This window comes from Anabrus simplex, chromosome 1 (assembly GCF_040414725.1).
Source record: "Anabrus simplex isolate iqAnaSimp1 chromosome 1, ASM4041472v1, whole genome shotgun sequence".
In the NCBI taxonomy this organism is placed as follows: domain Eukaryota; kingdom Metazoa; phylum Arthropoda; class Insecta; order Orthoptera; family Tettigoniidae; genus Anabrus; species Anabrus simplex.
In genome coordinates this window covers 1,095,250,084-1,095,274,697 of record NC_090265.1, presented here as the reverse complement: position 1 = coordinate 1,095,274,697, position 24,614 = coordinate 1,095,250,084, and the positions used below count along the sequence as shown (strand labels likewise).

The 24,614-nt window shown below is 39.4% G+C and overlaps 1 protein-coding gene across 1 annotated transcript in view; it reads right to left on the bottom strand.

Annotated features, from left to right (window-relative positions):
- Positions 1-21,471, bottom strand: part of wapl (wings apart-like) — a 292,449-nt gene extending 270,978 nt beyond the window's left edge. Inside the window, exon 1 of the mRNA XM_067150459.2 lies at positions 21,332-21,471. The gene's annotated coding sequence lies outside the window, so the exon portion shown is untranslated. The remainder of the gene's footprint in view (positions 1-21,331) is intronic.
- Positions 21,472-24,614: the final 3,143 nt, after the last annotated feature.

The following is a 24,614-nucleotide window of genomic DNA, read 5'->3' as shown; positions in this document are numbered from 1 at the left end:
CACAAAGTGAGATCCAGATGCGAGGATGTGCCATGTGCGCTGCTAAAATGTGTCGATTCCCCTATATTAAGCACGCAAAGATCAAACAGGTTGATCAGTCGCTCGAGCATCCTCCCCCTAGCACAGGAAGACGGAGAACCCCATAGTGTGTTATGGGCGCTAACGTCTCCCAGTATGAGGAAAAAAGGAGGCAACTGAGCGATCAATCTTGTAGTGCACGCATTTCAAGATCGTAGTCCGGTGGTATGTACACCTTGCACACCATTGTCATTACTGGCAAAAGAGTGTGAACTGCAACTGCATCTAGCCGAGTACAGAGCAGTACTTCTTCACCGAAGATGTCGGAGTGAACTAAGGTACAAACGCCCCCAGTTGTCGCGCCATCCACAGCTACTCTGTCTTTGGTATAAAGACAATATCCTCTCATAGATGTGTCATGCCCAGATCTCAAACGAGATCCCTGTAGGCAGACTATAGAGGCTGCATAGACGGATATCAACTGACGTAACTCAGCTAAGCGACAGTGATAACTACTGCAGTTCCACTGCAATAGTGCCATCGTGTGGATAGGTAACGCTTCGAATTTAGAACAATTCCTTGACCTTCGTTCGGTCCATTACCGGCCAGGTTCCGCTGTTTTTTTGACGGTATCTTTCTAGTCATCACCACCATCCACGACAATGAGTGGTTCAGTCTCCATTGTCTCCACAAAAGGAGATGCGGTGACTGGGCACCCCGCGGACGGTTATCTCATTGATCGGGAACAGTGGGCCTTCTTCCTGGGAGAACTAGGTTCTCCAGAAAGTGATTAAGCAAGAGGGCGTCGAGGCCTCTCTCTCGCTCGTGCCCACCGTTTCTGTCTTTTTTTGGAGGAGAACCACCAAATGGCTTGCCGGACTTCTTCGTGGATCCTGTGACCGCTGATTGAGTTGGAGAAGACTTCTCCAATTTCTTAAGGGAGCTCCGTGGCTTCACCTCCTCCTTTATGGTCTGGGCATTGGGAGGAGGGTTGGACTTTCCCGCCCTATTTGGGGAAGCCTTTCCCCCAGCCCTGTCGGTGGAGGACTTCCCAGCCGAACGTTCCTGGAAAGGACCTTTCAAGGTAACATCAGCAATAATGCACGTTTCGATTTTTCAGCTGGTGAAACTCCAGTTTCTATAACAATTACATTTTGTAGCTAGCTTTGACTTTTTGATGCATTTTCAGTACTGGTGTTCTGTACAAAACTCTGTGGAGTGATCCGCACGTTTGCGACCTTTTCAGTGATGGAGATGGAGAACTCCGGAGCAGCCACAGACTAACTTCCTCCGGACGTCTGAATAAGATAGTTAATCCAGCGTTTTTATCTCCTGGATCATCTTCTCCTGCTTGAATTTGGTGCACTCCTTTGAGATTGGAGCATGAGCAACCGGGCAGTTGCCGCCCACAGGTGGTGCTGTCAACCCCAGCATGCTTGCACTTCCCACACATTTTACAGGTCGTCATACCTGTAAATCGCAGTGAGGTGCGCCCAAACTTTTGACAGTTATAACACCTCATTGGTGTTGGAATATACAGACGAACAATCAGACGATACATTGCTACTTTTATCCGTTCAGGTACGGTCTCAGCGTCGAAGGTAAGGACGAAAGCACCCGTATCAAGTAGCTTATCACCCACACGCCTCTTCAACCTCTTCACGTCAATTACACCCCGACATGCTAAGTACTGGATCATAGTATCATCAGAAGACTTAATCAAATCCCTGTGGAATATTACTCCCTTTTAGGAGTTAAGGGTTTGGTGCTTCTCGATTTTCACCTCTACCTTTCCGAATAACTTAGCTTTAAGTAGCCGTCTGGATTGTTCAGCCGTAGATGTCTTTATAAGTACGGATCCATCGCGGAGCTTGCGCAACTCGTTGACTTCAGCAGCAACAATTTCTTTGATAGAATTGCTGATCATGAATGGACATTCATCAAGAAAACTTTTACCATCAACCCTGGAAGCAACCAGGAATTGAGCAAGACGTTCAGCACTTACACAATCCACTGGAACTGGAGTATAGCGCTTTGCGTTTCTTGCCAATCTTAGAGGCAGTTTTTTTGAAGGGTACCACCCTTTGAGAAAGAAGAAAGAGAAGAGAGAGGTTCCATTTTTGGTCCCACGAGTACTCCGGAAATATGAAGTCAACCTTCGGCAGAGCCCAGGAGTAGAACCGAAGGCAAGGCTATATACTCCAGAGGGCACCCGGTATCTGGAGGGGGTCGCTAACAATTACTCTCCCAGTAGCCATGCATCACCCCGCCACGACTCGAACTTGCGACTGGGGGTGGCCAGACAGGAAGAGGAGTCAAATTTAAGAAGGTGCGATTAGAAGGGTAGAAACAGTGATGAAGAATAAAGAGCACAGACACCTCTCAGGCAACTCGGGGAACACCTTGTTAGTCTGGCTCTACACCGAGGCCAATCCAGCATGGGTAACCCTGAGTTGGCACAGCCCTCGGGATCAACAAGCAATCAAGCCCCCACACCGACGTCAAGGTCATGGTGTCCCTAGAGGGGGCAACTTTCTGCTGCAGGCTCGTTTGCTGAAGCAATACTTTATTTAAAAATCAGAGCATTCTCAACTGTACTTGTCACTCCAGTGTCTAGTAGATTACAACCGGGTGTATTCTCCTCTTTTCCTGCATATTTCTTCTTTTATGGAATGCATGGTTTCTAAGTGATGGGAGGATTCCTTGTTTTAGGAGGCTCTCAGAGAGAAAATAGTGGGAACGACACTACTTTTTAAAATCCTTTTTTCCATCCTCTTGTATTTTTTCCCACATCTGCAGCTCAGTGTGTGCCTAGTGAAATGAAATAGCATGCCAATCATTTCAGCAAACTATAATGTGGGTACTTAGATTACCTGTAAGAAACATTAAGTATTATGGACTTCTTATTTCACATAAACATGATAAGCCATTAAGAGATCATTGTCTTCTTCCTGAAACATTGTATTCTTTCTTTTTTTCTCTATTATGAGGGTAATGCAATTTTTATTATACGTTCCCTTTTCATTATTTTTTTTTTTTTTAAATAAACTCCCTTTTACCTACTATGAAGCTGTCAAGGATATCTCGAATGGGAGCAAGTTTATCACTGGATCTTCTTTCCTGGCGTGTATTTATGTCATCAAATCTTAAGTGCTGTAGGAGAAATTTGAATCTCTGTAGTGGCATGACCAGGCGAAATATTTCTGGTGAACTACCATCAGTAGCAAAGAGTTCTACTGCATTCAGCCGATTTAATTTTTTCACACCAATAACCAGATCTTACAGAATATATAGAAAACCCACACACACCTCTAACACAATTAAAATGGATTCTACTCATCCCAATATACACAAAAAAGCAGCATACTATAGCATGATACACAGAGCATTTAGCATACCATTAACAACAGAAGAATTAAATAAAGAATTACAACTAATTCATGAAATAGCCAAACACAATGGGTATAAGAAAGAAATGATTTACAGAATTATTCATAAAATAAAATTTCAATCCAAATCAAAATTAACAAAAACAGAAAAATCCAAGAAAGATTTACCTTCAATAATACGCATATGTATCCCATAACCAACATATTCAAAAAATACAACTTAAAAATAGCATACAAAACTACACACAACAGTGCCAATATCATACACAACGCTAAACCAATCAACAGCAATAATAAATACAACCATTCAGGGGTACATCGGATAAAATGCAACAACTGTGACACCAGCTGCATCGGACGTACTGGCAGGAACTTTCAAATCCGTTATAATGAACACCTAAATGCCATAAAACACAATCATTTTTCCTCCATAGGCCAACACATTGAAGATTATAAACAGAAATTCACAAATATCGAAAATGACATGCAAATTTTGAATATAAACACCCAAGGGCCCCTTGCTCAACATAACAGAAGAATTTTACATTAATCTAGATCAATACGCCAACCCTAATTTTAATATAAACGAAAATAATGAAAAAACAAATATCTTTAATACAGTCATTCCATCCCTAAAAATGCTTATCTCAAGAGAATCAGTAAACAAAACTTGACACGCGCCAGAAAACCACTAGAAGACGCCCAACTCCACCCCTACCCCCTCAACAGCCACTCCTCTCGCCCCTCCGACCCTTCCCTTCACAGCAAACGGCATTAGCCCGAGACGGACAGCAAGTAGTACACAACGTGCTCCCAAACCATATACAACCTCAAGATCACAATAGCAGTAAGTACACGTATAGATTCTCTCACATGACCTAAGACATTCCTTCAACTTATTAGTATAACTCACATCGTACCACAGACAATTCAAATCAAATCTCTTTATTTGCAAATGAGGTGTCTACCTCGATGGCAAATGGTACACTAAAATACATTCTTGTCAAGCACTAAATATTAAGTTAACAAGAGAAGAAAATTTTCCTATAATACAATATTATACAATTTACGCTAACATTCTATTAAACACACAGCTCATCCTTAATAAATTTATATTGTTTACAAAATTCTACTTATAATATCTCCTGTACTACTTAAAAATAGTCAACTGATATACAGTATGTGAAATTACTTCAAATGATACTATACAACTTGTATAAGATTAAACTTTACATTGCATTTATTTACTTTTTTTTTTTTTCTTTTTTTCCTTACCCATTCTGGAACCTAAGTAGCATAATGACCTGCTGCGTCTTAACCAGAGCCCCTTTTGCCACCACTTTTCAGAGTTCCTGAAGGGCCTTCAGGGCTACCGTAGCGGTCCCAGGGCCCTCGAAGTCCCGACTGTACTTCACCCCTACTTTGGCTGTCCAAACTCCTTAGACCAGGGGATGGAATTAATTTATTCACACACATTTTATTATTTACAATAACCTGCACTGGTCGAATGCCCTCTAACACTTCATTTATTTTCTCTGTTGCTGTTTATTCTCTTCTTGAATATTTGTACAGATTTTGGAAAAGGATCAAACACTACCCCGGGTAAACTGTTCCACTCCTTCACACCCTTCCCAATGAATGAAAATTTACCCCAATCGCTTCTGCTAAAATTCCTTCTAATTTTGTATTTGTGGTCTGTCCTGCCGATATATTTATTTTCCAACTGAAGCCTCTCACGGATCTCTCCCCATGCTTCTTCTCTTTTATAGGCTCTATATAATCCTATAAGTCTAGTTTTCTCCCTTCTCTTACTTAAAGTTTCCCATCCAAGTTCCTTTAACATTTCTGATACACTACTCTTTCTCCTGAAATCCCATGTTACAAATCTTGCTGCTTTCCTCTGCACACTATCAATTTCTTTTATTAGGTATTCTTGATGGGGATCCCAAACACTGTTTGCATATTTCAATTCTTACAATATCACAACTACAAGAAAGGAGCAGCCTCCACTCTGGTTTAATGTAACACATCATCATCTTAATATGGTAAAGGACATTACAACTCATCTTTTAATGTAAACAACTGGATTTGATATACGACAAGCTGCAATTTCTACACTTCCATCCAAGCCTCAACTGAATCCACACTACATCTATATTTTGCCTTTTAGAGATGTAAATTGTTCTTATCCTTTGTGCACATATGTGACAAACATTTTAAAAATGAGATATTGGTATTTTAAATGAACCTCATATTACAATTCAAGCCATTGAGTTTTTAATATAATGCACAGTTGTGGACAACTAGACTTAATGATAACACTCAAACTGAAGAATTAAGAAATAATGCAAGGAACTCGAACATTCACAAGCATGAAAATGTTTTACGCACATGTTTTTATTTTATGAATACTTATAAGTTAGTTTTAAGTTTAATCAAATTGAAGAACTAAGAAACTGTGCAAGTCATAAACTTGAACATTCAATACAAATATATATTTTTAGTGGTTAAATTCTACATGAATTAAACACGCCAGTTAGGGACATGTTTCACCCTAGTTATGGGCATCTTCAGCCTATATTAATCTTAAGGTCAAGAATTAAAACTATAAACAATGGAACTTGTAGTGAACTAAATACAATTGTCTTTGCTATTTACATAGTTTACAATATGTACAGTATGTTCAATGTAGTTTACAATATGTACAGTATGTGCATTAACTTTGCCACAATTTATGTACAATGAATTAACTTATTTTATAATGACTAGACTTCCAATTGTGGATTGGATTGATCACAGCGTGAATTGGGGTTTCTCAAATTGTATTGACTAGCATTTATCACTGCTGAGTTGGGGTTTCTTCAGCTGTTATGGTCGCCTGAGTAGTAAGAATTTTTATAAGAAATTTTTCCAAGAAAGCGTAGAGTCTAATATTATATCAAGATACTTAGCTGAGTTGACTCGCTCTATTACTTGGTCCTTTAGGGTAACCGTGTCAGCCGCTATGATCTTATGGGCTGTTTTATGAAAAATTAAGTATTTTGTTTTAGTCGCATTGATGATCATTTTTTGAGGTAAAGCCCAGTCCGATAACTTGTTCATCACAATTTATATCTTCCATAATTTGCATTTCACTTAGTTCTTTATAAGTTACTAAGATATCATCAACAAATACTCTACATTTTCCCTTTAGTGTTAAGGATTGTATGTCATTAATATAAATCAAAAATAGAATAGGACCTAGTACTGAGCCCTGCGGTACTCCCGTTTTCATTTGCTGCTTAGAACTTTTAGTATCATTAATCATCACATATTGTGTTCGGTTGGATAAATAATTTTGGAACCATTTGTGTGCTAAATCCCTAATTATTTCAACTTGTTCAGAAGTATTTTGTGGTCAACCAGGTCAAATGCTTTTTTAAGATCTATGAGTAACCCTGCTGCTAATTTATTTTCATGTAAGGTCTTTTGAACATCTATCACTGTATCAAATACAGCATTATCAGTTCCTCTATTTGGGAGAAACCCATATTGATTATTGGAAAAGTAAATTTTGAAGGAAGTGTAGGTGGTAAGAACAGTAGGAGTAGACCACGGTATGAATATGACAAGCAGATTAGAGCAGATGTAGGATGCGGTAGTTACATAGAAATGAAAAGGTTAGCACAGGATAGGGTGGCATGGAGTGCTGCATCAAACCAGTCTATGGACTGATGACTCAAACAACAACACAATTAGTTTTACACAGAAAATTTAACAATCTAATTTTTACTACCATTTCTATGAGTTTTCCAATTGCAGATAATATACTAATTGGCCTGTAATTGGATGGATCTGTATTATCTCCTGATTTAAAGATACCATTCTGGCACATTTGAGTGATTGGGGTATTTCTCCACTGAGAATTGAACGGTTAATAATTTCCACAATATATGGCACTAAACTTTCAACACAGGTTTTTAACATGGCATTGGTTATTTTATCTTCTGTTAAATTATTTTTATGTTTTAAAGAAGTGATAATTTATTTTTATTTTTTTTTGCTAGGGGCTTTACGTCGCACCGACACTGATAGGTCTTATGGCGACGATGGGATAGGAAAGGCCTAGGACTTGGAAGGAAGCGGCCGTGGCCTTAATTAAGGTACAGCCCCAGCAGTTGCCTGGTGTGAAAATGGGAAACCACGGAAAACCATTTTCAGGGCTGCCGATAGTGGGATTCGAACCTACTATCTCCCGAATGCAAGCTCACAGCCGCGCGCCTCTACGCGCACGGCCAACTCACCCGGTAAGTGATAATTTAGAGCACTTCACATTCATCAGTTGGAGACATGAAAATACTATTAGTTTGACTTTCAGCTGTTGTGCTGCCATGAACTTGTTCATCTTCAGGAAGACCTTTTCTTATATTTTCAGCTACGTTAACGCACAGTTCATTTAGATTATTGCATATGTCCTCTGTGTTTGTAATGCTGACATCATTTACCACCAGATGGCTGATTTCATGTTTATGTCCAAGCTTCCTATTTAACACTCCACTGATTACATACCATGTTTTTTGTTTTGTTTTTGCAGTTCTGTAATCTATGTTCATAATACCTTTTTTGTAACTCTCTTTTTAATTTGGTTATTTTATTACTGATTCTTTTGTATTCTTCAATTACTTCTGCAGAGGGATTTTTTACTTTAGTTTTTGAAAACAGTGAGTCTTTGATGTGAATAAGTGTTAGTAATTCTTGGGTAACCAAAGGTTTTAGGGGAATGTAATTGGGGTTCTTTCTTTTTATTGAAATTGAGCTCGTTTCAATTCCTGTGCTAATATACTCAAATTTATTAAAATAAGCGTTTATGCCCATTTCCTCACAGTTAAATTTATTTTGTAGGATATACTGATTTAATTTGTTGTAATTTACAAATTGCTTACCACTATCTTTGATTATTGTACTACTGGAACTGATTCTTCACTAGAAATTTCACATACCAGTAGGTAGTGATCACTTAAGTTATTTGTCATATTGAATACATGACATTTTTAATTACTTCTTGTGTCAAGTATGTGATCAATTAATGTAGAGGTTGTTTTCGTTACTCTAGTTGGGTATTTGTTATTACATGTTATATAGCCATAAGTTATTAAATTGTCATACAAAGGTCTGTTTCTGGAGGTTGAAAGCAAGTCTATATTTGTATCGCCAAGTATTATTGATGCATGCCCTGAACTATTATTTAGGATATTTTCTAGATCGAACATAAAACTTGGTGAGTTACTTTCCTGTGGGTTATAGATGGTAATGATTTCATATCTTCGATTTGCTTTTGTAATCATGACTTGCAGTATGCCATGAGATTTATTTATTTCCTTTATGACATTGCTTTTTCATTTGTTTGAAACATAAAGCGAAACACCCCCACCTATCTGCTCGCTTACCACATGATGAGAAATGTAGTTTTTTAATTCAAAAGCGTGGGTTAGTTTGTTGGTTAACCAATTTTTAGAGATTGCAAGAATATCTACTACTTTAATCTGATCTAAGATAATTTGGATATCATCAAATTTATTTTTCATGCTTTGTGCATTTATGTGTAGGCCTTTCAATTCACATGATCTACTTTCTAAAATTCTATCTTTAATATAATTACGGTTTCACACTTAAATTCCTCTACTTTAAGAAATTTGTTTTCAGGATCCAGGTTTGGTTATGTAAGGACAAAAATCTGAAATTAAGAGAAGAAAGCTTGGAAGTGAAGTGGGTACAACACAAGGAAAGGTTACCTCATTGTTTCCAGATCAGTTGAAGTGAGCAAGTTCATGAAGAACTTCAGGGTTTGCCACTAACCTCGAAGGACCGTCCTGGAACTTACGGATATACACTCTACAGTCCCTGAACCATGTGCCAAATATTTTCCCGTTGCCGTAGCTCGCGACATTTTTTGGCGACGGACTCATTCCTAGGCGTTAAGTGCTCGTTGATATAGATGTTATTTACCGAACTATATCCGATTTTATTTGTTTTTAGAGTCTTTTTTTTTTTTTTTGAGAATTTCTTCTTTCTTCCATCGATTAACAAACTTCACGATGATCGGTTGTGGTCCAGGTTTCGTGGATGGAAGTCTGTGTGCAGCGTCAATATCCTCGGGCTTTATATAGACTCCCAGGGCCTTGCCAACTTCAGTTAGTTTCTGGAACACTTTTCATCCTTTTCAGCAGGAACTCCATACACTAGTAAATTGTTTTCAGTGTTCTCCCAAGAAATTTTTGTCAGCCGGGTGGCAGGAATAAGCAGCCAGATGTGGGAATACTACTTCAAAAATGAATGATGAAATTTCAATCTATTCCCCTTAGGAATTAACAATATCAGAGAGCTACACATTAACTGCAAAATTGAACTATTTCACCGTTATCACAAACAAGACAAAATAAGATATATCTTTTTCTAGCATTACAAAATTGAAATTTACTTTTAGCATGATGCTTTATATGCTGATTCTTCTTTTCACTTGGTCTGCAGCTTTTACATAATTGAATTCTGTTGAGTTTGGTCCCTCTAGTGAAATCAGCATCAAATTGTTGAGGGCGCTCTGCTTCCTACGATTCCTCAAGCAGGTTTTAACTCTCTTCAAAGCCGAAAATCCCCTTTCACATTCAGCTGTGCTCACAGGTATAGACAGCCCAATAGTAGCTAGGGTTGGGCAGACTTGAACATTCAGTTGTTCCGCAACATTAGGAGCTTAAGGCGGAGTGTTTCGGTACAGAGTAGGGACACAGGACTGTAACTGCATCGTAGAGAGAACTTCGAGAGGCAACATGACATGCTCCGCGTGAGCTGGAATGTGCCTGTACCGAACGTGCTGTGTGAAGGCCGTACTAGATAGATTAGTTGGCCTTGGCTGTGTCTGACTGTCAATACCGGCTGTGTGCCGCCCTGTGCTGGAGTGTAAACATTTTTTCATCCAGTTATATCTTTAATTCCAAAGCGATGACCTATATTTTTCTTGCACTTAAAAGTTTCCTTAAAGTCCAAATTAATTTTTAACGTCAATCCCCGAGAAAGTGTTGAGGGAAATTTTCGAGATATTAAAGAAAGTACAGTAGAGTCCCGCTCATCCGACCTTCGCTTATCCGACATTCCGTGTTATCCGACACTGGTAGACATAATTTGAACTTTCGGTGGAGACTAAATTCAGGGACACCCGGTGTGGAGGGTGCGACCATGGGACAAGCACTGGCCTGACTGCTGGTGGTAGAACCGGTTTTTCTCTCAAGGACAGGCAGGTGCAGCGAGTCTTCAGCAATTGTTCATTGTAGTATTGGTTGGGTGCGGATGTTATAGTTTTCATATCCTCTGTGAGTATGGCGAGTAAACGGAAGAAAGTGATTGTTTCTGTGGAAGACAAGTTGAGTGCATTAAAGAGACTGGACAAAGGGGAAACTCTTCAAAAGTGGCTTCAGATTATGGTGTTGGAAATGTTACAGTGGGAGACTGGAGAAAATAAGAGGGAAGAAATTGAAAAGTGGTGCCCTACCAGAGCAATAAGTGATGCACTGAAAATTAGAAAAACAATGAAAAAATGTAAGTACGAAAAAGTAAGTGAAGCGCTTCTTTGGTTCACTCAGCACTGGGAAAAGGGCCTGCCAATATCTGGCCCCATTCTGCAAGAAAAGGCGGTGCATTTCCAGAAGGAGTTTAATGAACGGGACCCTAATTTTACTGCCAGTGCGGGGTGGCTTGATCGGTGGAAGAAACGGTATGGCAATCGGCAGCTTAATATCTGTGGAGAAAAACTGTCAGCTAAATCCGATGAGGTTGTGAAATTTCAAGAAATAGTCTTGCTGGAGGATTAACCGGTGATCAGATTTTTAATTGTGATGAGACTGGGTTAAATTTCAAGATGCTGCCATCAAAAATTCTCGGAGCCCAAGCTGAGATGTCTGCACCGGACTACGAGCGTAGTAAGGAAAGAGTTACCGTTCTTGCCTGTAGTAATGTTACTGGGAACTTAAAAGCAAAATTGCTTATAATCAGTAAAGCAAAGAAGCCTAGGGCTTTTAAAAACATGTCTGTTAATGCTCTTCCAGTCCTTTACACGAATCAGAAGACTGCCTGGATGTCTGCTGACATCTTTAAAGACTGTTTTTCTTTATACAGCTTGTTCCAGATGTAGAAAAATTCCTTGCTTCGAACACTCTCCCTAGAAAAGCGCTTCTTCTACTAGACAACGCTCCATCACACCCAAATGAAGAGCAACTTAGAAGTGGTGATATCAAAGTCATATTCCTCCCTACTAACGTAACGTCATTATGCCAGCCAATGGACCAAGGTGTGCTGGTAACATTGAAGAGGAAATATCGGCGGAAACTACTTTCATCCCTGATAGAGGAAATGGACAATGGCAACGACATGACAGAAAAGGTAAAACGAATCAACATGAACAACGTGGCATACTGGGTAGCGCAGTCTTGGAAAGAAGTTTAAACAACATTAGCAAAGTCTTGGAGCAAATTGTTGAGTGAGGTTGAACATCGAGAGGAGGTGGTACAAGAAGACATGGAAAATATTGTGCCCCTGAATTGCATTCCTGGCTGTGAGGATGCTACGACTGAAGATGTGAGTAAGTGGTGTGCACAAGATCAGCTGTTTAAACTAACCGACTCTGATATTATTGATTTTGTGAATGCTAATGGGAATGAGGATGATGATGAAGAAGAACGAGGCATTGCAGAACAAGAGGAGAAAACGATGACTCACAGTGAAGGATTAAGTGCATTGGAAATGGCATTAACCTACGTTGAGCAACAGCCGGAAGCAAGAGCAATGGAGGTGCTGATTTTTCGTCCATGGCGGGATCTTGCAGCAAGAAAACGTGGATCAGAAGGCAAGCAGACCTTTTTCACAAGTTTCTTTTCGTAAGACATTTGGAATGCTTTCATTCAATACTGCATGTACTGTACAATTGAATTGATAATTCAATAAATAGACTACCGTAAAACATACCATTGTTTTAATACTAGAGTACAGCCTTCCTGTTTGTTTCAGTTCATTTTCAAAGTTGTTGTGTATTATCCGACATTTTCGGTGATCCGACATACTCCAGATCCCGTTTAGGTCGGATAATCGAGACTCTACTGTAAATGGAAGTTGAGAGGGAAGGAATTCGAAGTGCAGAGAGCACAACAGCACAAAAGTACACCAATGTTATCATCCAGTTATATTTTTAATTCCAAAGCGATGACCTATATTTTTCTTGGGCTTAAAAGTTTCCTAAAAGTCCAAATAAATTTTTAACATCAATCCCCGATAAAGTGTTGAGAGAAATGTTTGAGATATTAAAAAAAGTAAATGGAAGTTGAGAGGGATGGAATTCGAAGTGCAGAGAGCATAAGAGCACAAAAGTACAATGTTTTCATCCAGTTATATTTCTAATTCCGAAGCGATGGCCTATATTTTTCTTGGGCTTAAAAGTTTCCTTAAAGTCCAAATTAATTTTTAACGTCAATCCCCGAGAAAGTGTTGAGGGAAATTTTCAAGATACAGTATTAAAGAAGGTAAATGGAAGTTGAGAGGGAAGGAATTCGAAGTGAAAAGAGCATAACTGCACAAAAGTTATTAAACCGTACGAAATACTGTAAACTTTGCATAATGTCGCATCGGAGTCCTGTTCAGGACTTTTTTACTAGAAGAAAACCGGACAGAGTGAAATGCAATTTATGTTTGGAAGGCAAGGATGAAATGGCTCCATAGAGTAGTAAAATTAGCGTGGAGTGTTGGTAAGGTACCTTCAGATTGGATAAAAACAGTAATTGCACCTATCTATAAGCAAGGGAACAGGAAGGATTGCAACAACTATCGAGGTATCTCATTGATTAGTATACCAGGCAAAGTATTCACTGGCATCTTCGAAGAGATGGTGCAATCAGTCGTTGAAAGGAAGTTGGATGAAAACCAGTGTGGGTTCAGACCACAGAGAGGCTGTCAGGATCAGATTTTCAGTATGCGCCAGGTAATTGAAAAATGCTACGAGAGGAATAGGCAGTTGTGTTTATGTTTCGTAGATCTAGAGAAAGCATATGATAGGGTACAGAGGGAAAAGATGTTCACTATTCTGGGGAACTATGGAATTAAAGATAGATTATTACAATCAATCAAAGGCATTTATGTTGACAATTAGGCTTCAGTGAGAATTGATGGTAGAATGAGTTCTTGGTTCAGGGTACTTACAGGGGTTAGACAAGGCTGTAATCTTTCACCTTTGCTGTTCGTAGTTTACATGGATCATCTGCTGAAAGGTATAAAATGGCAGGGAGAGATTCAGTTAGGTGGAAATGTAGTAAGCAGTTTGGCCTATGCTGACGACTTGGTCTTAATGGCAGACTGTGCCGAAAGCCTGCAGTCTAATATCTTGGAATTTGAAAATAGGTGCAATGAGTATGGTATGAAAATTAGCCTCTCAAAGACTAAATTGATGTCAGTAGGTAAGAAATTCAACAGAATTGAATGTCAGATTGGTGATACAAAGCTAGAACAGGTCGATAATTTCAAGTATTTAGGTTGTGTGTTCTCCCAGGATGGTAATATAGTAAGTGATATTGAATCAAGGTGTAGTAAAGCTAATGCAGTGAGCTCGCAGTTGCGATCAGCAGTATTCTGTAAGAAGGAAGTCAGCTCCCAGACGAAACTATCTTTACATCGGTCTGTTTTCAGACCAACTTTGCTTTATGGGAGTGAAAGCTGGGTGGACTCAGGATACCTTATCCATAAGTTAGAAGTAACAGACATGAAAGTAGCAAGAATGATTGCTGGTACAAACAGGTGGGAACAATGGCAGGAGGATACTCTGAATGAGGAGATAAACGCTCATTTAGGAATGAACTCGATGGATGAAGCTGTACGCATAAACCGGCTTCGGTGGTGGGGTCATGTGAGGCGAATGGAGGATGATAGGTTACCTAGGAGAATAATAGACTCTGCTGTGGAGGGTAAGAGAACTAGAGGTAGATCAAGATGACAATGGTTAGACTCTGTTTCTAACGATTTAAAGATAAGAGGTATAGAACTAAATGAGGCCACAACACTACTTGCAAATCGAGGATTCTGGCACCGTTTAGCAAATTCTCAGAGGCTTGCAGACTGAACGCTGAAAGGCATAACAGCCTATAATGATAATGTATGTATGTCTGCAAAAGGACCTTCAACCGGTACAATGACAAGACATTTCAAACTTAAACATCCCACAGTTTTTATTTTCGTGTTCCGCTTGTATATTGTGTACGTGAATAGAGCACTGACGAATGTTTCTTCAACTGTGCGAGTATACTTTTAATTGGTGAAAATAACATTGTGACATTTGTAAACACCTGTACTGCCAGTGTAATCATGACAAGTGTATTTCAGAATGAATGAAAATATTCTTATCCTAAAAAGAAATTATTTTTTTTTGCTAGGGGCTTTACGTCGCACCGACACAGATAGGTCTTATGGCGACGATGGGATAGGAAAGGCCTAGGAGTTGGAAGGAAGCGGCCGTGGCCTTAATTAAGGTACAGCCCCAGCATTTGCCTGGTGTGAAAATGGGAAACCACGGAAAACCATCTTCAGGGCTGCCGATAGTGGGATTCGAACCTACTATCTCCCGGATGTAAGCTCACAGCCGCGTGCCTCTACGCGCACGGCCAACTCGCCCGGTAAAAAGAAAATTTAGACATGATTTTTTTTTTTGGTATTTCATTCAGAGTTCCGACTGCTTTGTCACGTGCCATGTAGTTTTATCCTGGCCCTAATTACTCACAATACAGGCCAATACATTCAACTGGTGATACAGGCCAATACATTCAACTGGTAAAAGTATTCTTGAATTAGTTACTTTTAAACACCTGCAGTTATGTGCATTTCATATTGACCGGAAAAGTCTTAACCTAAAAGCAGCCTTTAAACGTGATTACTGGGCGCGAATACCAGTGTTCCGACTGTTCGTTCATGTTCCATGCAGCTTTATGCTGGACATGGCCATAACTACACACAAGCACACACCACACAGCACGTTCCGTACAGGCACATTCCCGCTGGCGCGGAGCAAGTAATATTGCCTCTCGAAGTTCTCTCTACACTGCGCAGTTACAGTCTCGTGTGCCCACTGCACAGTACAGCTAGTAGGAAAAGGGCAGTGCATAGTGGCACTTCTGACAGGACAGCGAGTCAGTGTCTCCGTCTCGCTTGAGAATGTTTCGGAACAATTGACACTCGGTGTTCTGGAACAGCAGAACATAACTGTGCACCGGCACAGTGTGCCGAAACAGGGACTTAGTGCCCAACCCTAATAGCAGCTAGTCTTGCTAACTTTGGAAAAGATTCCTTAAGCTCGCATGTTGTTGCAAACTTCATTATTATTTGTTTAGCTGCTGATGTTGATGCAACAGACCATTCCAGTTTACCCCTATTGTAATTTATGACTGGAGGGCTTCCCATTTTAGAGTAGAAATCAAGAAGCAACTCAGAAACTTCATTCTGAACTTGACTTTTTGCATTAAACGCTCTTAATGTGTACAACCCATAGCCTCGCAGTGTTTGAGCAATTTTCCGTATAATGTAGTGTGTGGTAGTTCATTTTTTGCCAACCAATACATTGATCTTAGGGCTCCGAGAAAAGCATCTCTCTGTAAATTGTTTAAAATAGACACTAATTTTTCTATTTCTCCAAATCCAGTTTCTTCGAATGAACATCTTTCACTTAAGTGTGAACGAGAATCAGTATGCAGCTTGCTTTGTTCATGGTCAACTAAACTCTCCTTTCGAAGTCTTGCACACGGTAGGCCTATAGTCACCCAAGTCACTTCCTTCTTTGTCTGTTTCTTCAGTGAACATTTTATACATGTGGAACATAATATACCATTTTCTTTCTCAACTAACCACATAAATTGCTTAAACCAGTCATTGCTGATGCCCAATAAGCTATGTTTAGAGGAATGTTTCATATGTGGTTTTTCATTTTGAATACCTACTTTCCACTTCATCAGATGAGCTGGCCTCAGCAATGTCTTTTTCAGAAATCTCATCTGGTGTTGAATTATTACTTTTACTAGGGCCTTTCTTAACAAATCTTACAAGAGTAGGTGTTTGACTAGATTTCCTGCTCATTTTGAGAACACAAAATTCGGCTTCAAAAATACGAAGAAATGAAACGGGCAGTTCATTTAGGTAATTGCCGCCAGAAATTGAAATTAATACCAATATTCATGCTGAATTAGAAAGTAAAGCACAAATAGAAAACACTGACGTTAACAATAGTTAAAATGTAATTAAATCGGAACTATAAATCAACTGAAGTCCATTGTTAGTAGTCAGTAAAAGTTAAGAAACTAAAAGAATACGATTCAAATAGATTTTCACCGGGCGAGTTGGCCGTGCGCGTAGAGGCGCGCGGCTGTGAGCTTGCATCCGGGAGATAGTAGGTTCGAATCCCACTATCAGCAGCCCTGAAGATGGTTTTCCGTGGTTTCCCATTTTCACACCAGGCAAATGCTGGGGCTGCACCTTAATTAAGGCCACGGCCGCTTCCTTCCAACTCCTAGGCCTTTCCTATCCCATCGTCGCCATAAGACCTATCTGTGTTGGTGCGACGTAAAGCCCCTAGCAAAAAAAAAAAAAATAGATTTTCTTTGAAAACAACTAAGTTGGTGGCACTGAACACTAATACATATTCTATCGATTCGTGCATTTCATATTCAATTGTAAATCGATATTTTCCGCCAAATGGCTTCTATAGCAAGTACGTAATACCAAATACTGTTTGTTGCTAGGGGCTTTACGTCGCACCGACACAGATAGGTCTTATGGCGACGATACCAAATACTGTATTAAAGTATTTGGTAATACCAAATATTTGGTAAAACATTGTGATGAGGTAGCAATGGAGTGGAGTCGAGAAAGTTGGTCTCGAGTTGAGTTCTATACCTGGAAATGGACACTGCCCCGGTATAGAGTCCATGGGAACACGTGTCGGTCTCTCTGACAGTTCGTAAAATTACTTGTAACAACGAAACTAGCGGGAATGGAATGGTGATATAACTAAGGAAATGTGTTTAAAATAACATTTAATGATTCCAAGACAATGATATGGTTCAATGTATGCGGAAGTACATACGGTACATTTCAAATCAAGAATAAAATAATGAACAAAACCCTAAATTCAATTAAATCTTAACTTGCGATAATCTCAGTGTGGTATTCGCCTTACCACTTCATAAAATGAAGTACTGAAGGACTGAATGTCAGTAATTTCTCTGTAGCTGCTAGTGATATTGTTGCCTAGCTGAGTGGCTCATACGGTTGAGGAGCTGGCCTTCTGACCCCAACTTGGCAGGTTCGGTCCTGAATCAGTCCAGTAGCATTTGAAGGTGCTCAAATATGTCAGCCTCGGTAGATTAACTGGCACGTAAATAAACTCCTGCAGGAAACAATTCCGGCACCTAGAAATCTCTGAAAACTGTCCGAAGTAGTTGCTGGCATGTAAAGACATTAGTATTATCAGCATAACACTTAACGACTTCACCAAGGTGACTGGAAGGATGCCAGTACCAAGCATCACATTGGGATGCGTGACTTTGATAATGCTGCTGCAACAGACAATCCTCTCCAATTGATTCGTAAATGTATTGAGGGAATGTAGTTAGAATTTTGTGTTTTTGAATGCTACTAATATATCACAATCAATATCTCGTTCTGTAACAATCATGGCCAATATTATACGGTGTATTTCTTCCATTTGTATTGAATAGAATTTGTTATAATCGTTATTAATTCAAGTATTAATGGATAATTTTGAACTTCTAGAGTTCTACCGCTCATTCATAATCGCGTATCATCAGGCTTGCCCACTCAGTTGCTGTGGAGTGCTGTGCGGGTTTGTGACATCATACGGAATCAAGCAGAGTGCTCGCATGTGATTCCACACTGATCCAAGAGCCACAAACCTAATTGTGTTGTTTGTTCCATATTACCAGCAAAATGTTCAAAGAAAGGAAAGGAATTGTGCAAGAGAAAACAGATAGTATTTTTTTTGTAAAAATTGCCCAGGACAGCCTGCAATGTGTCCAGTTCCATGTTCTGAGATGTATCACAGTAATGTGTGTTTCAAGGTCAAATGCCACCGCTAGTTTACCAAAGTTGAGTTAAAAATGGTGCAATGGTGTTGAATGTCACTAACCTTTAAAAATATAAAGTTTAAATTCATTTGGAAAACACGAAAAAAATTACATTTTTCGGTAAGTGTTCTGTTTTAAAATTGCGCAGCAAAAGAGTTAATACAATCTTACTCACAACGTCTACATTAATTAACCTAGAATTCTGTATACAATGTAGAATTCCGTAGCAAAGCACAGGTATATCAGCTAGTGTAGCCTAAATATATTTTTGAAGGCAAGCTGGCATGTCGCTGGCCTTGGTAACAAATATATCACTTTCCTACAAGTCTTATGAGGGGATATTTATATGATGAACCTTTGCAATTACCGTGATGTGATTCGTGCTGGGGAGGAGTCATTACACTTGATTGTGGTGCTTCCGAACACAGTGCGCATAATACGAAAGAGAAAAATCATGTAAAAATTATGTGTAGTAATACCTTAAATAGCAGAAAGGAGAGATCCTTCCTTTATGCTTGCCAGGAACCCATCATCATACCCCTACAAAAATTCTTACCTATATAGAATTAAACCGAGACTATGTAAATCAGCTGAATGAGACTATTTGTTGTGTACTTATTGGCCGGCCAAGTTTTGTATTTCCTCCCGACAGAGCTTGCATCATGTCCAGTAACAGGGTTTCCACATTCGGCAAAAGTAAGAGAACTGCCAAATTAGAAATTAGTTGTCACAGTCAATACAGACCATATAGAAACAAAAATGGTCAAATTCATTAATTCCAAATTGGAAACTGTCATACCATGTAAAGGATAAGTGTGTTATATCCGTGACAACCTTAAGGACAATGGTTTCGTCGGTAAAAGTTCAGCCGTGTTCACGCAAGCTTTATAAGGAGGTGATGTAGAATAAAGCATGCAAAACTTACGTGGAACTCCTTTTGGAGAAGAGATGTGTCCGTTGCCATGGCCAGGGACCCGCCAACCCACCCCAAAAAGTACATTTACTTTTATAACCTAACGAAGAGTAGCGCACGTCATTTTCCATTGCTGGAATGACTACGCGCATTGCTACTGGCCATCATAAAAGGTGTTGTTATGTTATTGCCATTAGTCATTAAATTAAAACTTCAGTGGTGATCACGCAACTTTAGTACCATGGTTAGCGCTTGCATCGCCAATATCTACGCGCGGTATGGCTGTCCTATTTCTTGCAGATGACTCACAGACGACGAGATCAAGCGAAGCACAATGCTACCAACCACTCTACTTAGGAACTAGACCATCAGTGAACAAACGAGGTCCGGGAGCATAAGACACCAGTTTAGAGCCGCAAAGCGGCGTTAGGCCTCTAGTTACCTGAGAAAACACCATTGGTCTTCACTGGTTAGGGTAGGGCCTGGACAAGACCGTGCTTTTTTTACTTCACAGGTTGGCAACCCTTTGTGCTTCTAATCACGACATGACTACAGAATGTTATGCAACGTCGTCCGAGTCTCATTATGCTTGATCTCTAACCTAACTTTCGCCTGCTGGATACGAAGTTTCACCACACTTTGTTCAAATGTGTGTACATTTAATCATCACAGTTGGTCGCAAAGGGTAACCAATGAATGAGATGCCGGTGTCACCCATCGTTTGAGAATGTTATCATAAAATCAGAAGACAAAGATGAATGTATTGGCCGAGGTCTTAAATATTTAGCCATCACCACAATAATATATCATATAGATGACAATATACTCTGAAGTATTTCCCAAATGGCTTTTCCAAACACTGCAGAAATGGCTTAATAACAGAGAGCAAGAAAAATGGTAAGAGGAGTTACTTAGCTCTCTCCACACACTACCTAAGCAACAAACTTGAACAAATTATAAACTAGCAGTCAAATTGGTAACTGGTGTACTTAACTATTGGAGGATTCTATACAGGTAAGATTATTACATACTAACAGTGTTCATGAACCACACTCTCAGTTGACAGCAGTTGCGAGATTTAACCAAATGAAACACACACATATAACCAATGTTATATAAACAATAATCGTGCATCACCATGTAAATAATAATAAAGTACTTTATAGTAGCCTAGTATGTTTCTGAACTTTCCAATCCTGCACAAGATAACGTTGACCCCGTTCTGCATCAAACTGTCCAACATCATGCTCACAAATATCATAATTATATATTCCGCACCAACACTCCCAGCAACTGAAGATAAAAAATTGTCCATACACTCAGATTAATGAATTTCTTTCCTTCATTAATACATCACATTTATGAAAATATTTTGTGGTATGATCTAATTCTCCACCAAAACAAACACAGTCCAGCATCTGCATCACTTCCCCACAAATGAAATATAGTAAATAAATAATGGGGAAATCTACACCACTCATCTCCACTACCTACAGCACGAACAAGATGAATATTAGCAAGTGGCGACACTAAGGAAGAAATAATACATTAATATGCCACACGAAAAACGCCTGTCTTTAACTAATTCGAAACCTGAAAAATCGTCCAAGTGCGCGGCAAGTGTACATAAGAGTTGTTAAACGTTGTAGTCACTTAAATTATTGTCAACCATTGCGGTTTGCATCACGTAATTACCACTCCTGCCAGCTAATATTTGGAAATGGGGAAGTAATACACAAAATACCTACTTAAATATAACAGGCACCGTAACACATGGTCGATAATGACACAAATACAAAACACGAAGCGTAGGTCGCCATATTTCTTAATAGGCATATGATCATACAACCGATCACAAGGAGATTAATTTCACTTACGAAGAGATTTCATATTGACCACTCCAACAATTAGTAACGAGGTCATTTCATAAACTACCAACTGGTTGACTGTCACACTCATCAGCCACTCGAAAAGTCCACAATTTCACAGAAAAATAAACAAATCCAATGACACTATAACAACCATCTCGGCAGCGAAGTTTCATGACTAACATAAAACGGCCTACCTGATCATATAACCACAACCAAAGATCTTCGCGCGCAAAACTCGTTTGAAAGAAATAACTGGCATTATGAAAGTTGCTGGTATTATCTATTCTTCCAGAAATTTATTCTCGAAACAAGAAGTCATAAATAGTTTAGAACTCGTTCTCTTTGGTTTACAATTACTTACAAAGCAATGTTATAACATTAGTAAATGATACGCAAGTGAAAAGCTGCATAAGTCATAATGGATAGAGCTCCATAGATATTGAGTTTACAAGCATGGGAATCATCATAATCATTTCCCATTATCCAGCTGTAGCCGGGTAGGGGCAAATATGGTTCCTCTCCACTTTCTTCGGGCTTTTCACCAATCCTCCTCCAACACTGTGTCCCAGTCCAGGTTTCTTTCTCGTACTGCGTTGGAGTGTGTCCTCTTCTATCTCAATCGTGGTCTTCCGCGGCCTCTCCTTCCTTGCATTTCATCACCTTTTCTGGCATTCTTTCATCACCCATTCGCTTCATGTGCCCAAATCATCTTAATCGGCTCTTCTCTATTCTATCATTCATTTTTTCCACTCCAAGTTCTTCCCGGATTTCCTCATTCCTTATTTTATCTCTTCTACTCTTCTGTATCATACGCTCAAGAAGATAATTTCGGCTGCATGTATTCAACTCTCATCCTTCTATTAGGTACATCGTATGTCATTGTCCAAGTGTCTGCTCCGTAAGTTGTTATGGGTAGGCCTAAGTAATACATCTTGTACATAGTTTCCTTTGCTTCCATTGGCACATCTTTGTCCCATAACATGTTTCTAATACCGGTACTATGATCGAAAGAGCTTCCAGCTTGAATCATCTTACTAATTTCAGCATCCTGTCGAGCATTCTCCAATAATTCACTCCCCGGTTATTTGAACGTCTCCACTAATTCCAGGGGCTTGCCTGCAAGTCTAATCCGACATATCCCTTCCTTCTCCCCTCTAGTCATAACAAGAGTTTTACTCTTTTCTACACTTATTTTCAATCCACATTGTTCGATCCTCCCATTCACCACATCCAACTGTCCTTGAACCTTCACGTCGTCTTCTCCCCTAATCACAATTTCATGCAAATAACTACGTGTTCATTTCTCTTCCTTCATATGCTGCTATTGCTGTTTTCTTGCTGTCATCCATTAATATTGTAAACAGGATTGGCGATAGAACACTTCCCTACCTCAGCCCACTAGTGATTTTGAACTAACTTGTCCCGCCAACTTGTGTTTGCACGCAACTACAACATTCCTTGTACACTGCCATGATCATTTTTATTAATCCCTGTCCAATTCTTTTTTTACACCAGACTGCCATGGGGTCACTGTCATATGCCTTTTCAATGTCAATGAATGTCATCACCATATCATGCCCATGCTTCCATTGTTATTCCATCAGTTGTCTCATAAAAAATAGGTTCTATTGTTGACATTCCACTTCTGAAACCAAACTGAATTTCATGTATCTCATATTCAACACTCAACCTTATACTAGTTTCCAGTATTCTCTCCATTATCTTAGCAACAGGGGATATCAGAGTAATTCCCCTGTAGCTCTTCAATACTTTCCTAACGTCCATCTTGAAAATTGGGATGATTATTCTTTACGCCAATCCTCAGGGACCTCCTCATACTCCCAAGACAATCCTGAGAACTAAATATGTCCACTGCAGGCCTACAGTTCTGGCTGCCTTTATCATCTCCACTGAATTTCATCTATTCCAGCAGTTTATCCTTTCTTCATCTTCCAAACGACCATTTCAAATTCATTCATTGTAATTTCTTTATCCATTTCTTTATCAACTAATTACCTTTCCTAGTGGTCTATTGAATGACTGTCATTATTTCTCATGTTCAGCAACTTCCGAAAATACTCTCTCCATCTATTTCTTATTTCTGCTGGCTTTGTTAATGTACCGGGCGGTACACCTCTACACCGTTTATTTAAAAGTTGCGCCAGTTGAAACTCCTCTTCTGGAGGAAGGTTGAACTTTATCTATTCTATTAATTCTCTACTTTCTCAGAAGATGTCACCACGTGGAAAATTTTGAGTTTTTGAACTGTGTCACTTTTGATGTGTTTTTGTTTCGCTTGAAGTAAGAAGTGTGAACTTTCTCTTCTAGAGGACACTACTGAAGAATTACAATAGTGCAACCTAGTGCGAAATCAAAGAACTATTTTGTTGGAGAAATTTTTATTTCAAGAGTTTGTTCTTTGTTAAATTTCTTTCTGTCATGGTTTAAGTTGGCTGTATACCCATCTTTTTCCCCTTATTTTGGATCTAGCCAATCCCGAATTTCTTTAATTAATTTTCCACCAATTATGTGTTTCTTCTTCCTCTATGTAGGGGTTTCTTTTCCCTAGCCAATAAAAACTTTGAGGGAGGGTGTTTTATTTCCCCTAACGCCTAGAATCTTCCGCGAGAGGATTTAAACTGCTGATTTTAGAGTCTCCAAGCCACTTCTGTTCCATCTTTCAGTGTATTAAGTACATAGCAGGAGGCGGGAAGCGCCTCTTTCTTCTTCAGCCGTTCAACACCAGGTAATGGCCTATTAATTACTTCTTTTCTTGCTAGGTCGGCAGTTTAACACTCGCGGCGGGTTCGAAGCATTTCCATCATGTAACCTTTTCCTAAGATGTAATTACTCTTTTCATCTTTTTCTTGTAAAGCTACATATTGGGATAGAGAGTGCTAACCCTCTCGAGCTCCCACTCACATTTGTTTTGAGGTGAACTTATTTTCTCAAACTATTCTTCGTTTATGTAATGTAAAGTGTTCTTCTCTAAGTCACCTCTGTAGTATGGGATTAGCCCTTGCGTTAGCGGCCCAGAGCCAGATTAGGTTTTAAAAACAAAGTGTATTAGGAGTGCAAGATCGCCTCCTCTCAAATTGTTATTTTAGAGGTCATGTAATCAACCTTCTTTTCATGTAATAGACCTCCGTAGGTTGGGTATTTTACCCCTGTGAATACGTCCTTAGAGGACAGCTTGAAGGTAGAGTTTGGTGTGGCCTTTGAGAGGCTTAAATTTTAAGAGCGGATCGCTCTTTTGAAAATGGAGTGTCATATGCCTCGTGGAGGCTTT